Raw genomic sequence first — 13617 nt, 5'->3', positions numbered from 1 at the left:
CAATCCCAAAATGCAACAGCGTGGACAACATGGCCGCTATGTATGTCATTGCAAGGCGCCTACGTCTACAGGCAGCAGGACTGAGGGTTTGGCGACGGGAGGAACGCATCTACAGACAGCGCATCACACTATTCCACCTGACTGATGCAGAGATACATGAGAGGTACAGGCTACACCCCGAAACCATCATGGACTTAATCAGGGACCTTCACCCACTCCTGGACCAGCCAATAAGAAGGGCGCACGCCATACCCCCACATGTGCAGGTGCTCTGCAGCCTACATCTGCTGGCATCCGGCAGTTATCAGGTGGTGATAGCTGCGGTGGGTGGTGTATCCCAGAGTTGCCTGTCACGTTTCTTCAGGAAGTTCCTGGATGCCATGATGCAGAGAATGCACCACTACATCAACTTCCCCAACACACAGGCTGCACTGGAGAAAACAAAAACAGACTTTTATCACATGGCACAGTTCCCCCATGTCATCGGCTGTATTGATGGTACACACATCCCGATCTGTCCACCAGCTGACACAGAGCACATCTACAGGAACAGGAAGTCCACCCACTCCATCAATGTGCAGGTGATCTGTGATGCAGGGAACATCATCACAGATATTGTTGCAAAGTTTCCTGGGAGCACCCACGACTCGTACATCTTCCAGAATAGTGGGATCTACACACGACTGATTGCCGGAGAATTTGGAGAGGGATACCTGCTAGGTGAGTAACAGTGACGCCCCTTGCAACCTGCAAATCATAGTGTAAAGAAGCATGTGACTGATGTTTCCCTTTAACTCATCTAGGCGACAGTGCATATGCATGCCGGTCATTCATCCTCACTCCCTACCTACACCCAGCAACCCAGAGTGAGAGACGATACAACGTGGCACACAAAACAACACGCAATGTGGTGGAGCGCACGTTTGGACTACTGAAGAGCAGGTTCCGCTGCCTCCACAAGAGCGGAGGTGCACGCCAGTACACACCCATCACCTGCTGCAAGATTATTGCCACTTGTGCAATGCTGCACAACCTTGCCACGAAAAAAGGTACAGATGTGGAACTAACATATTTTGAGGACAACGAGGATGAGTCAGGCCAGCCACAGGGCAACGCAGCTAGAGTGCCAACTGCAATCGATGGGAGAGAGAGACGGACAGAGATCACATGCAACTATTTCTGAGTAAGTAAGGGGACACAGCCAGTTGTGATTAGTCATGACGTAGTTTTAATGTGGTACCACGCCATGAACACATGAACAAGCCAATCTGGCAATATACCATCTATACAAGGAGTATGTCCAGGGTTACGTCACCCATTGGGAAGTGGCTAAGCAGGGCCACATCAATGTTTGCGCATACGCGCTGCAGTGGTGGATGGCACGGCCTGTGCATCCTCACTAGAGCCAACCCCAAGCCGCCTGCTGCTCCTGCGTGCTTCTGGGACGGGGGGTGTGATGCTGCTCCTGCTGCTGGTGTCGATGCTCTCCGCAGCATCCCCTGCAGCAGTTGTCGACGCCTGACTAGTAAATAGCACCCCTAGTGCACTTGTCACCTGCACCATCCCCCGAGACAGGTCGCTGCAGCAGTGTGTTAGGCCCTCCTGCATCGTCACAGAGCGCCGGCACAGTAGAGAAGTCGCAGTTGCCAGACGGTTGAGTGCCCTGTTGGTAGTGTCCCTTCTCTGCCGTTCCCGGCGCCGTGCCTCGATGTCAGCATCTAATTTGCTGCACAACTGCTGGATTGACTGGGACATGTCCCGAATGCCCGCAGCCATGCCGCTGATGTTATTGTCCATGTTGACTAATGTAGTTTTCATCACCCGCATGTGCCTCTGGACTGTCATGACTGCCTTTGTTTGCAGGCGCTGTTGTTTCAACATTTGGCCCTCGAGACCCAAGAAGACACCATGGCCGTCAATGGGTGCTGGTGGACTCTGGACACGTGACCTGCGGCGCCCTCTTGCTCCCGTCTGTGCTGCCTGTGAGGTGTGGGGCACAGTGGCATGGCTCCCTTCCTGGGGCCTGGTGAGTTCTTCAGGGCCCATGCTGTCGTCTGACGAGGTGTCTAAGGCTCGTAGCCTGGCTGCTGGACGCCTCCTCATTCCCACACCTGCAAGCGGAGATGTGGCCGGTGATTCAAACATGAGTGGCGATGCTGGCTCTGGGCGAGGTGATGTTGGCTCTGGGTGAGGTGATGCTGGCTCTGGGTGAGGTGATGCTGGCTCTGGCTGCGGCGAGGCTGCCTGTGTTGGTGGTGCGGCTGCCAGTGGGCCTGCTCCCTGGTCTGAACTTGTGCTGGCTGGAGGTGATATTTGTGGCCGGTGTGCCGTCTCTCCTGCAGCATGCCCTGTCCTGCATGATGTCACATCTGTGGACAGAAATACAACATTGGCTCAGTGTCCCCGAAGGGCTGCATTGAAAGCGTCACAATAAATAATTTCACATTCCAAAATGTCCTCTGTCTCCTTGTGCCTCGAGTGCGTGACATGCCTTGTTGCCCTGTAACATTTACGTCATGGTTGGTGTTTCCCTGACTACATCTCCCGGAATGCATTGCCTGTCTGCACTGACACGTGTGGACTGCAGTGTGATTCTCGTTTCACAATGGGGGATGTGGGATAGGGATAGGGGGTGCTACATTGCTGTGCTTTCGTCTTACCTTGTTGTGTGGCGGCTCTGGCAGAGCTGTCGGCGTCCCCAAGACCCACGACGCTCTCTTGCTCGATTGTGGCCCCCACCAGCTCCTCCAGTTCGGTGAGGGCAGGTGCCCTGTTGGTTCCACCTCCAGTCTGGCTGGCCTCCTTCTGGATGTCGCCCATCTTCCTCTTGGTTACAATCCTCAGGTCATACCAGCGCTTCTTTAGGACCTCTATGTCCCTGTGGGTCACTCCCACAGCATTCACATGGGCCTGGATGGCCAGCCATATGTTGCGCTTTTCAGCCTCAGGCACTTGCAGGGATTGCCTTCCAAACAGCTTCTGGTGCTGCTTCACCACCTCCTCCACCAGCACCTGGAGTTCCTTGGGGCTAAATTTCAGCTTCCTCCTCCTTTCCCCTCCGTCTCTCTGTGTTCTCTGGCTGGACATGATGTTCGTTTTCCCGCTCGCACAGGCACCGGCTCCCTGCCTCTCCTCTGCACTCCAAGCCTCTCCAGGGTCGGCTAATTATGTACACCTGCCTGGGTGTGGCCACTTCCTGGTTGGGTGGGCTGTGGTTGCACAGGATTAGCTGTTTCGTCAAGTCATGTGATTTTATTTACCGATTCCGTACATACCAATTCGGTATTTTCCGATTCGGTAAATACCACCTCGGTATTTTCCGATTCGGTAAATACCACCTCGGTATTTACCGATTCGGTGAATTCCGATTCGTGATTACCGAATGTTACCGAATCGGTAACTGTTACCGAATTTTTACCCACATATAACTTACCGATTCTAATTTACCGATTCGGTACGGCTCGGTATTTAAGAAACGGTAAAATTTATTTACCTACATGAGGCCCTAAGCGTGTTAAATGCAAGTACAAGATATGCCAGGTAAGCCCAGTTGGTCACTGTACCATCCATTGTGTACTGTACAGGACTTATCGGAACTGAAAGTCTGAGAGCACTAACAAGTGAAACACAAATAAAACAATTGAAAAATGCAGGGTGCTGTTAAAAACCCATAATGGGTTATGTGTAAAGTAATGACAAACAGTGGTGAAAGGAGGGCCTGGTGTGAGAGGACTGGTTACATAAGCCAGTTACCGGAGATTTTGGGAATCATATGTCTAAGTGTGTGTTTCCCAGGGGGTAGACTGGATATACTAAATGCATGCCAAGTTTGTGCTACTACCATGTAGAACAGTAGTGCCTAAGATGGGTCGAACACGATTTTCTGTTTAATAAGTAAAAAAATAAATAATAAATCAGGAATGGCAAAAGAACAAGTAAAAAGGGGGCAAGGGGTACCCAAAGACGGGGTGGGTATGTCCAAAAGCATGGTAATAAAGGAAAGCAGGATAAGCTCCAAGTCAAAGAGGAACAATGGGAAAGAAAAATAGAAAAAATAGTACTTGAAATAAATATCAGATATCGAGCAAGAGCCAAAGACTGTAATTACCATTTTTTTTAGAATAATGGTGCACCGCAGGATACAGACGTATAGGTGGAATCGTAGGTGAAGGTATATAACAGATAGTTCTAGGTGAAGGCTTGGGAGCACATCTTCCACCCCCCAGAAAAAAAAACAATGAGCTGACACCCCCTTCCCCCCAGGGTCCTGGCCCGGCCTTGGTTTTCTTTTTTTTAGGACTCCAGGACTGAGTCCCTGAGCCCTAAAGTGGTTGTAAGGCCTCTTTGTTGATGTGAAGCAGCCAATCAGATCTTATTTTTTGAGCTGCCAGAACTGTAGCACTATCCCTTCACAAAATATAAATACATTTTGAACCCTAATTTCTCAAAAACTACTGTACAGTTGTACACCATATCACAAACAAAGCATGCTTTCTGGGCAGAGATGTAGCTTTCCGCTAAATTTGGTGAGATTCCTTTCAGCAGTTTGTGCTGTATCACTGCTCAATCTTTCTGTGGAAAACTGCATGGGAAAGTGCGTTAGGGTCCTCTCCTTTTTCTCTCCCTCCGCTGGACGCATTACCCCAAAACGTTCCAGGAAGGAGCTGAGTTGGCATAACCATTTTTGTGGAAAGTGTGCGAAGATTCGTTAAACTGTGTCAAAGTTCTCAGCAGAACAAAACATCCATTTATATTTGAAGTCTTGACCTACATATCTATATATTTGTGTGTATATATATATATATACATACATATATATATATATATATATATATATATATATATTTCCACTGAAAAAACCATAGGTTTTAAAAACGATATAGTTAGAAATTAGCATTTAAAAAAACCTTAGAAATTTACTGAAAAAACCACAGGTTTCAGGCACGTTATAGTTAGTTGGACATTTTACTCGTACAAAACAAGAGTTGGAGATTTGTTGGCGCTAGCAGTAAACCATCTGAAATACAGCTTACTGACCTTTATAACTTACTTGATCAGATATTTTTACAGTGAGAATATTTTTCGGAATTGCACTTTAAAAAAAGATTGTTTGCATAGAAACTTTCTTACTGAATGCCTTTCATAAACCCTACATTTCTAAATGATATTTTGGCATTTCTCTTTTTCCCTGTTGTGGTTCCTATTCTCCTTCTCCCTATAGAATATATAGGAATAGTAGTGTATGTTATACTACTATCCTATATGTTCTTAAAGGAGTACGTGATCTCTTAGTGGAGCAGTGAGCGATCTCTAAGCACTACGACAGAACTTTTCCGAGTTCTACAGAATAGAAATTGTAAAATCTTTTATTTTTTTGTTGTGGTCCTTATTCTTGTTGTCTTGTGGAATACTATAAACTCACCCTGTATATTTTAATACTGTGACTTTATAGTAGTTTAAAGGGGTTGGAGATATATCTGTGCGAGAAATTAACAACATATACTACAGTTATTTCCGTTGATAACTTACTACCTCACAGTTTGTAACACTGCTAATGTTTTATAAAATAGTAGTTACTAAAAAAAAAATTGTATACATAGTGCTTCATTTAATATTTTGATAAAGCGTACATTTCTATGTAATATGACGTAATTTGTGTTGAACTGTTTTTTACTTGTTATTGTTGTTGTGACCTGAGATGATGTAGTGCGGGAGTGTTTCTTGCAGCACTTCTTTTCTACTTTATCTAAAAGTAACTGATGCCCTTTTATATTAACAAGAATATGGGGCAACACTTTTAAAAACTATAGGCGACAAAAAAAAGGGAGGGTGTGGTCTCGCTTAAGGGATATTTTATGAATTGCCTTTTTATTCCCCAACCCACTGATATATACAGCTTCACTTTCCTAAGAAAGTATATTTGTGATTATTTAATAAAAACTGTTTCAAACCTAGACTGAAATGTTTGCAGCGCAACCACACCACATTCTAAGTAAATGGTGCTCCTGGGAAGTATCCTGCCCGCAGACTTAATAAAAAGAAGACCACAACACACTCTGGTATTTTCCCACCGTGATTTGTAGGCCCCACGCAAATTATATAAATGGCCCTTGAAATATATGAAAAACAATTTTTACCTTCACAGTCCCTTTCCACCACATTGTGACCACTGTACAGAGTTAACAGGAAGAGGTGTGGCGCCGCGGCCAGGGCGACTGACTCCGGAATCTGGGGATCACGGTTCGATCCCCGGCGCTGGCGGCAGATTCGCCCAGCACCATGTGACTCTGGGCAATAGCTTGCTTAATCTTCCCGACGGCCCCCAGCGCCTAGAGACCCTTACGGGTGATTGTTCGCGCTTTATAAATGTGGATTATTATTATTATTATTAATAGTGTTCCTCTCTCCCCTCTACTACTTTTTTTTCCCGTACTCCTTTGAAGTGCGTCACAAAATGGCTGACAACAGTGAACCGTTCCCAGCCAATAAGAAGCAAACTTGTACTCGGAACCCTTTAGTCAATAAAATGTCCATGGTGTTCTGCAGAGGGGGAGGGAATGGCTGCCAACACTTCTACTTTTAATGCTTCACAGCCAATGAACATTAAGCTTGGCAAGGTCCTGCTTGGAACACGTTACCCAATCAGATGTCCCTGATAATCCGCGGAGGCAATCGCTGACAAGACTTTTACTTGCAATGGTTTATAGGCAATGAACATTAAGCTTGGGAAGGTCCTGCTTGGAGCACGTCAGCCAATCAGATGTCCCTGCTACTCCGTGGTGGGGAAGGGAATGGCTGGCAACACTTCTACTTTCAATGGTTCGCAGCCAATGAATATTAAGCTCTGGAAGGTCCTGCTTGGAACATGTGAGCCAATCAGATGTCCTTGCTACTCCGCGGAGAGGGAGGGAATGGCTAGCAACACTTCTACTTTCAATGATTCGCAGCCAATGAACATTAAGCTTGTTGTTGGTACACCTCAGCCAATTAAACATTAATTTTGTTCCGCCCACAGGGACAAAACACACCCTCCACATAATATTACATTTCCTCTAACAAAGTGACACTATCTGTGAAAAAACTGAACACCGCATTATAAGTAAACATTACTGCGCATTATATTAAAGGAAGGCCACAATACAGCGCATTGTTGTTTTCCTCATATGATTTCCACAAGCCTACTGAACATTTCCGCAACACCGTGCATCGTTGTTTTGCGGACGTGATTTCCACGGTCTACGCAGCATTCACACTACCTGTGTGTGCACCCTACACACTGCTTGCTGCAATACGGCGCATTGTTTTCCCAACGGGATTTCCAGAGACAACGCAACCTTACTGCAATACCGTGCACCATTGCTCTGCAGACGTGATTTCAACAGTCTACGCAACATTCAAACTCCCTGCCTCTGCACCGTACAGACTGCTTACACTAAGTCCATAGTGTTCCTACTATACCCTCTTATACAATTTTTCTCTTTTTTCCCGCTGCTCCTTTCAACTGAGTCACAAAATGGCTGCCAACACTTCCGAGTTTCAACCGTACACAGCCAATGAGCCGCAAGCTCGTGCTTGTAATGCCTCAGCCAATCAGATGTCAGAATCCTCACATATCAATATCTGTAAATTTTTATATTTCTCAAAAACTACTGAACAGATTTACACCATTTAAACAAAAGCGTGCTTTCTGGACCAAGACCTTTCTCCCTGCCAAATTTGGCGTAATTCCGTTCAGCAGTTTGACCTGACCTGCCTTGTCTAAAGTTTCCTATGGAAATTGCACGGAGAAAACACGTTTTGGGACCCCCCTTTTTATCTCAGCCCCCACTTGACGAATCACCCCTAAACTTTAAAGATAGGAGCTGATCTGAAAAAATAATTTTTGTGCAAAATTTCATAAAGATTCATCAAACAACGCTAAAGTTTTCAAAAAAGCTCTCTAAGCAGAAGAGGTGTGTCTCATTAAATGCTGTAGAGAGAATGACTAAAATGGGTGGCATTCTCCAACTGCTACAATGAGAAATGTTATGAACTAATCAAATGCTTTTTTTTAAGGTCACATGGCAATCGCGCACGCAGCCCGCAAGGAGAACGCACCCGACGCGATTTTGAGAAAATATATTTACCATAATATAAGTTTATTACAGTTAGAAATATATAAGGGGCATATTATCAAGCACGGCGTTAAAATTATCGCCGCTTTAGCGGCAGAAAACTGCCGCTAAAGCGGCGATAATGGGCTTGATAATATGCTGCAGAGAATTCCAATAGAAGCCCAGGTTGACACCAGAACCTGGGCTTCTATGGGAATTCTCAAGGGCATATTATCAAGCCCATTATCGCCGCTTTAGCTGCAGTTTTATGTCGCTAAAGCGGCGATAATTTTAACGCCGTTTCTTGATAATATGCCCCATCATGTTTAAAATATTTTAGATTATCGCTTGCTCTCATATACACTTTAAAGTTATTTAGATATCGTTTTGAGAAATAAAGAAAATAGCACACTGTCAGCGTTTAGGACGTATTTCTTAAAAGAAAGGCAAAACTGATTTCAACTGCATTAGGAGCTTGTTTACAGCAATCAATAAATGGTTCACCGGCCGTGTTTAAGAGTATGTCGTACTGCGCTATGAAGCCCCGCTTGATGGAGTCGATGCTACATAAGATATTATATAAATAAATATAAGGGGGCTGTTAACTAACTTTGTTATTCTGTTCAGAGGTGGGGGTCTGTCCTTTAACTGAAGACCCAATAAGACATGGCAGCTAACACTTGTTTGAAGAGGCGACCCCTTTCACTGGACCTATTTACCTCTCTTATCACAAGAGCCGGGCCCCGCTGTCCCCAAACTAATCCCTCCAGCCACCTTTTCAAATCTCTTATCCGTCACCAGCGGCATCCTCCCATGCGAGAGACATTAAACCTCTGTTTGCACAGGCAGGCCGAGTGTCTGGTGTCAAAGGACGGCAGGTTATACAGGGGTTCGTATGCTTTGAAGAGAAGTGAGGGAACAAAAGAGTTGCTGAAGTAAAGGGGCTGATAGCCATGGAAGGATAAAACTAACATCATGGCAGTAAGGAGGCGGGACTAATATGCTGGCAACCAATGAGAATGCAGCATTTCAGATTTGAGCCAATCAAAAGCATGGGCAGAACGTGGGCGGAGCTTCCCCCACAATACTGTATACAGCATTTCTCGCCGAGACAGCGCATGCGCTGCTTAGGCGAAACCTAAAAATGAGGGAATGGTGTTCCCGGCGTGACACCACATGTCTATGATGTAACACAGGGCCTGGCAGCGTGCACTCGTCGCATATGGAACGCGCAGCCGGCGTGACCCCATACGTATATGACGTAACGCGCTGCTTGGTACCGCGCACCCGTCGCATACCAAACTAGCAGCTGGCGCGACCTCATACGTATATGATGTTAGGCGGGACGTGGTGCCACAAACCCGTCGGATACAAAATGCGCATCCTTTACGAGTTTAGCAATATGGCGGATAGGATTCGCGTGCTGATGGAGCTTGGTACACTACCGGTACGGGACTCCAGTTTTCTCCCAAAAAAAGAAAAAAGATATACATAGTTTTTTTTGAAGATATAAAACATTACATAATTTTTAATTTAAAAAAAAAAAGGATAATAGAGTTCCAAAATAATACAAAAATAATTAGAAAAAATATAGGTTTTATAAATATTAAAATATGAAATTAACATTTAAAAAATCTTCGAAATTCACTGAAAAACCATAGGTTTTACAGACGTTATAGTTAGGAATTAGCATTTAAAAAACCTTTGAAATTCACTAAAAAACCACAGGTTTCAGGGACGGTATAGTCAGTTGGACATTTGACTCATAAAACCATAGAAATTTGCCCATTATAGTTAGTTGAACTAACTATAACTCGCGCGCCCGCAATGCACTGGTGATGACGTCACATATTACATCACTCATGACATGGTCACTGACATCACTGATGACATCACTGATGACATCTCAAATGACATCACTGATGACATCTCAAATGACATCACTGATGACATCACTGATGACATCATCCACGTGATAATCTGATGCACATACTGATGCCCTAATATAAACTTTGATACACACACTCTAAAATACAGACTGCTATTTTTGAAACCATACACACAACAATGTCAGATACTACATACCACCCACTATTTCCTAGGTCTACACACACATCCAGTCACTTATACATACAGTTACTTATCAATACAGTACTATAATATGCACTCATACACCTATACAAACAGTCACACTCCGCCACTCATCCATAGTTACTCACACACGTAGTCAGTCATGCAAAGAATCAATCACATACCCATTTACTCATGTATACAGTTATACACACCAACTCTGTTATTTATACACACACCACATCACTTATTTATGCAGATACTAACACATACTTACTGTCTTATACAATCACTGATACAAGCAGACACTCATTTATACACCCACTCTTCAAATAACTTACTCTCACGTATAGTCATTTATATACTCTTACACTCACATATACTGCCTTAAACCATATGTAGTTACTCACATGTATACAACTGAGACATTCATTCACTCACCAACACACCCATACACACACAAACTCATGCATACAGCCCTTCCCAGATGCACATTTGAATCCATACAACCAGTGAATCACCCACTCAGACATCTATGCACAGAATCACACACACACCCCCACCCACCCACACAGACACTCAGGCACCCATACAGATACTCAGACAACAAATCAATAACCCATATAGACACTCATGTAGCTACTCACCAACCCATGCAGCTGCTTACACACCAACTGAGAGATTAATACAGACTTTCACACAGTTTAGTCACTAACCCATGCATTCAGTAAGACACGTTCAATCACTCACTTATACACTCAGTCATGCACCTACTAAATAATCCATTCAGGCACTTGTAAATCCACTCATTCTTCAATACACCTTGGCATAGATATATATGAAAAATATTTAAACTTTACAGAAACACACATTCACTGGATGATGTCATCAGTGATGTCATCAGTGATGTCATTTGAGACATCATCAGTGATGTCATCAGTGATGTCACTGACCATGTCATGAGTGATGTAATATGTGACATCATCACCAGTGCATTGTGGGTGTGCGAGTTATAGTTAACTCAACTAACTATAACGGGCGAATTTCTATGGTTTTATACGAGTCAAATGTCCAACTAACTATAACGTCCCTGAAACTTATGGTTTTCTAGTGAATTTCAAAGGTTTTTAAAATGCTAATGCCTAACTATAACGTCTGTAAAACCTATGGTTTTTTCAGTGAATATATATATATATACATATATATATGTATGTATATTACCTACTGGCGGTCGTCAGTAGGTAGTTATAGGTAGGACCTATTTTCCATAGGATATTGACAACATTCTATTTCCAATAACTTTGGTGCCGGTAGATGAATCTTCGCAAACTTTTCAAAACTCGTGGGGCGCTCCGTTCCACTCCTATCCTGAAAGTTTGGGGTGATTTGGCAAGCGGAGGCTGAGATAAAAGGGGGGTTACAAAACGTGTTTTCCCCATGCAATTTTCCATAGGACACGGCTACAGCCCGAACTGCTGAACGGAACTACATCAAATTTGGCAAAGAGGTAGTTCTTGGTTCAGAAATAACCCTTTTTGATAAATGGTGTAAATCCGTTCAGTAGTTGCTGAGAAAATCAAAAGTAAAAACACATATATATCTATGGGCGCAGAGGATCCGCGCACCCTCCCGATCATGAGCTGTATGCTAATTGGTTGTCAACACTCAGAACCAGGAAGTGTTGGCAGCCATATTGTGCCTCGGTAGAACCTAGGCACAAGAAATCAGTCATCCAAGTGCGCAAAATGCAAACAGGGGGCAGGGTAGAAACACCCTGACCCCTAGGCCTGCTAAGGGGGTCCCACAAGGACCCACAGGGCCCCAACATTTCTTTTTTTTTTAAACGGGAAAATCTGCGGAGGATCCGCGGATCCGTCTGCGGGGAAAAAAAACAAAGCACGGTCTCCCGCGCTTCGTTAGTATTTAGCCCCTGGGAAACCTGCTCTCTCTTCCAAATACTAAAGACGATTGCTTTTCCACACGGGGGGCTGCATCTTAGCAGCTCCCCATGTGGAAAAGCAATGCCGGCTTCCGCAGGACGCGGGGACCCGGCGGGACAGTGGGGGGATTGGGGACCCCCCCACGATCCCCAACGGAGAGGGCCAGCCCCGGGGGAGAGGGTCCCCGGGGCCATAGTGGCCCGGGAGGGGGTCCATGCGGCCCCCCTCCCCAATTATATTTAAAAAAAATTAAAAAAGAAAAGGCTGGCCCCGGAGGATGGGGTCCCCGGGACCATAAATGGCTGAAGGAGGGGGCTACACAGCCCCCCTCAAACAAGTGACGCAATGCCGGCTTCCGCAGGACGCGGGGACCCGGCGGGACCGTGGGGGGATTGGGGACCCCCCCACGATCCCCAACGGAGAGGGCCAGCCCCGGGGGATAGGGTCCCCGGGGCCATAGTGGCCCGGGAGGGGGTCCATGCGGCCCCCCTCCCCAATTATATTTTAAAAAAAATTAAAAAAGAAAAGGCTGGCCCCGGGGGATGGGGTCCCCGGGACCATAAATGGCTGAAGGAGTGGGGGTTACACAGCCCCCCCTCAAACAAGTGACTGAAAAAAAAATGGCCAGGTCCCGGGGGATGGGGTCCCCGGGGCCAATTATGGTCTCGGGAGGGGGGGCACGTGGCCCACTTCCAAAGTTGTTTTTTTAAATAGGGGGCAGGCCCTGGGGATGGGGTCCCCAGGGCCAATTAATTAGAAAAAGAAGGGGGGGGGCACACAACCCCCTTCATAAAAAATAAAGAAAGAAAAAGACCGGCATCGTACCGGAGGCCCCGCCCCCTCCTTGCAGCACTCTGCAAACGCACCCCCTGGCGCGTTTGCAGATGGAGAACTATTTCCACTTGAATACTGGAGGTCCCTGGGGGGCCAACTAGCCCACCAGTAACCTCCAGTATGCACCAGGGAGCTGCATTGCAGAGAGGTGTTTTGAGGCCATGCCCCTTTTTACACCTCTCTGCAACTCAGCTCTGTGGCACTTAATGGAGGTACCTGGTGGGCTAGTTGCACCCCAGGGAGCTATGTTGCAGAGAGGTGTTCAGAGGCCACGCCCCTTTTTACACCTCTGTGCAACACTGCTCTCTGGTGCTTACTGGAGGTACCTAGTGGGCTAGTTTGAGCCTAGGGACCCTCAGGATTCAAGGGGACTTAATCTCCCAAATTAAAATGGCCACAGGGCGCGTTCACACATTGGTGAAGGGAGGGGCTGGAGCCTGAGGTGACATGTGCAAACATTCCCTGTGGCGCGTTTTAAGTTGGAGAAATAATTCCTCTTCAATCCTGAGAGCCCCTGGGGGCCAACTAGCCAACCAGGTGCTTCCAGTAAGTGCCATTGCGCTGCGTTGCAGAGAGATGGTCCAGTCCGTACTCCTTTTTAAACCTCTCTGCAGTGGCGCTTACTGGAGGTACCTAGTGGGCTAGTTTGACCCTAGGGACCTTCAGGATTCAAGGAGACT

At 45.9% G+C, this 13617-nt stretch overlaps 1 protein-coding gene across 1 annotated transcript in view; it reads right to left on the bottom strand.

Annotated features, from left to right (window-relative positions):
• Nucleotides 1-13617, bottom strand: part of GLDN (gliomedin) — a 429338-nt gene that overhangs the window by 334684 nt on the left and 81037 nt on the right. The gene's annotated exons all lie outside the window — the stretch shown is intronic.

This window comes from Triturus cristatus, chromosome 3_1 (assembly GCF_964204655.1).
Source record: "Triturus cristatus chromosome 3_1, aTriCri1.1, whole genome shotgun sequence".
Lineage (NCBI taxonomy): Eukaryota > Metazoa > Chordata > Amphibia > Caudata > Salamandridae > Triturus > Triturus cristatus.
Note: the sequence above shows the minus strand (reverse complement) of the source record. Positions and strands in the feature narration are given on the sequence as shown.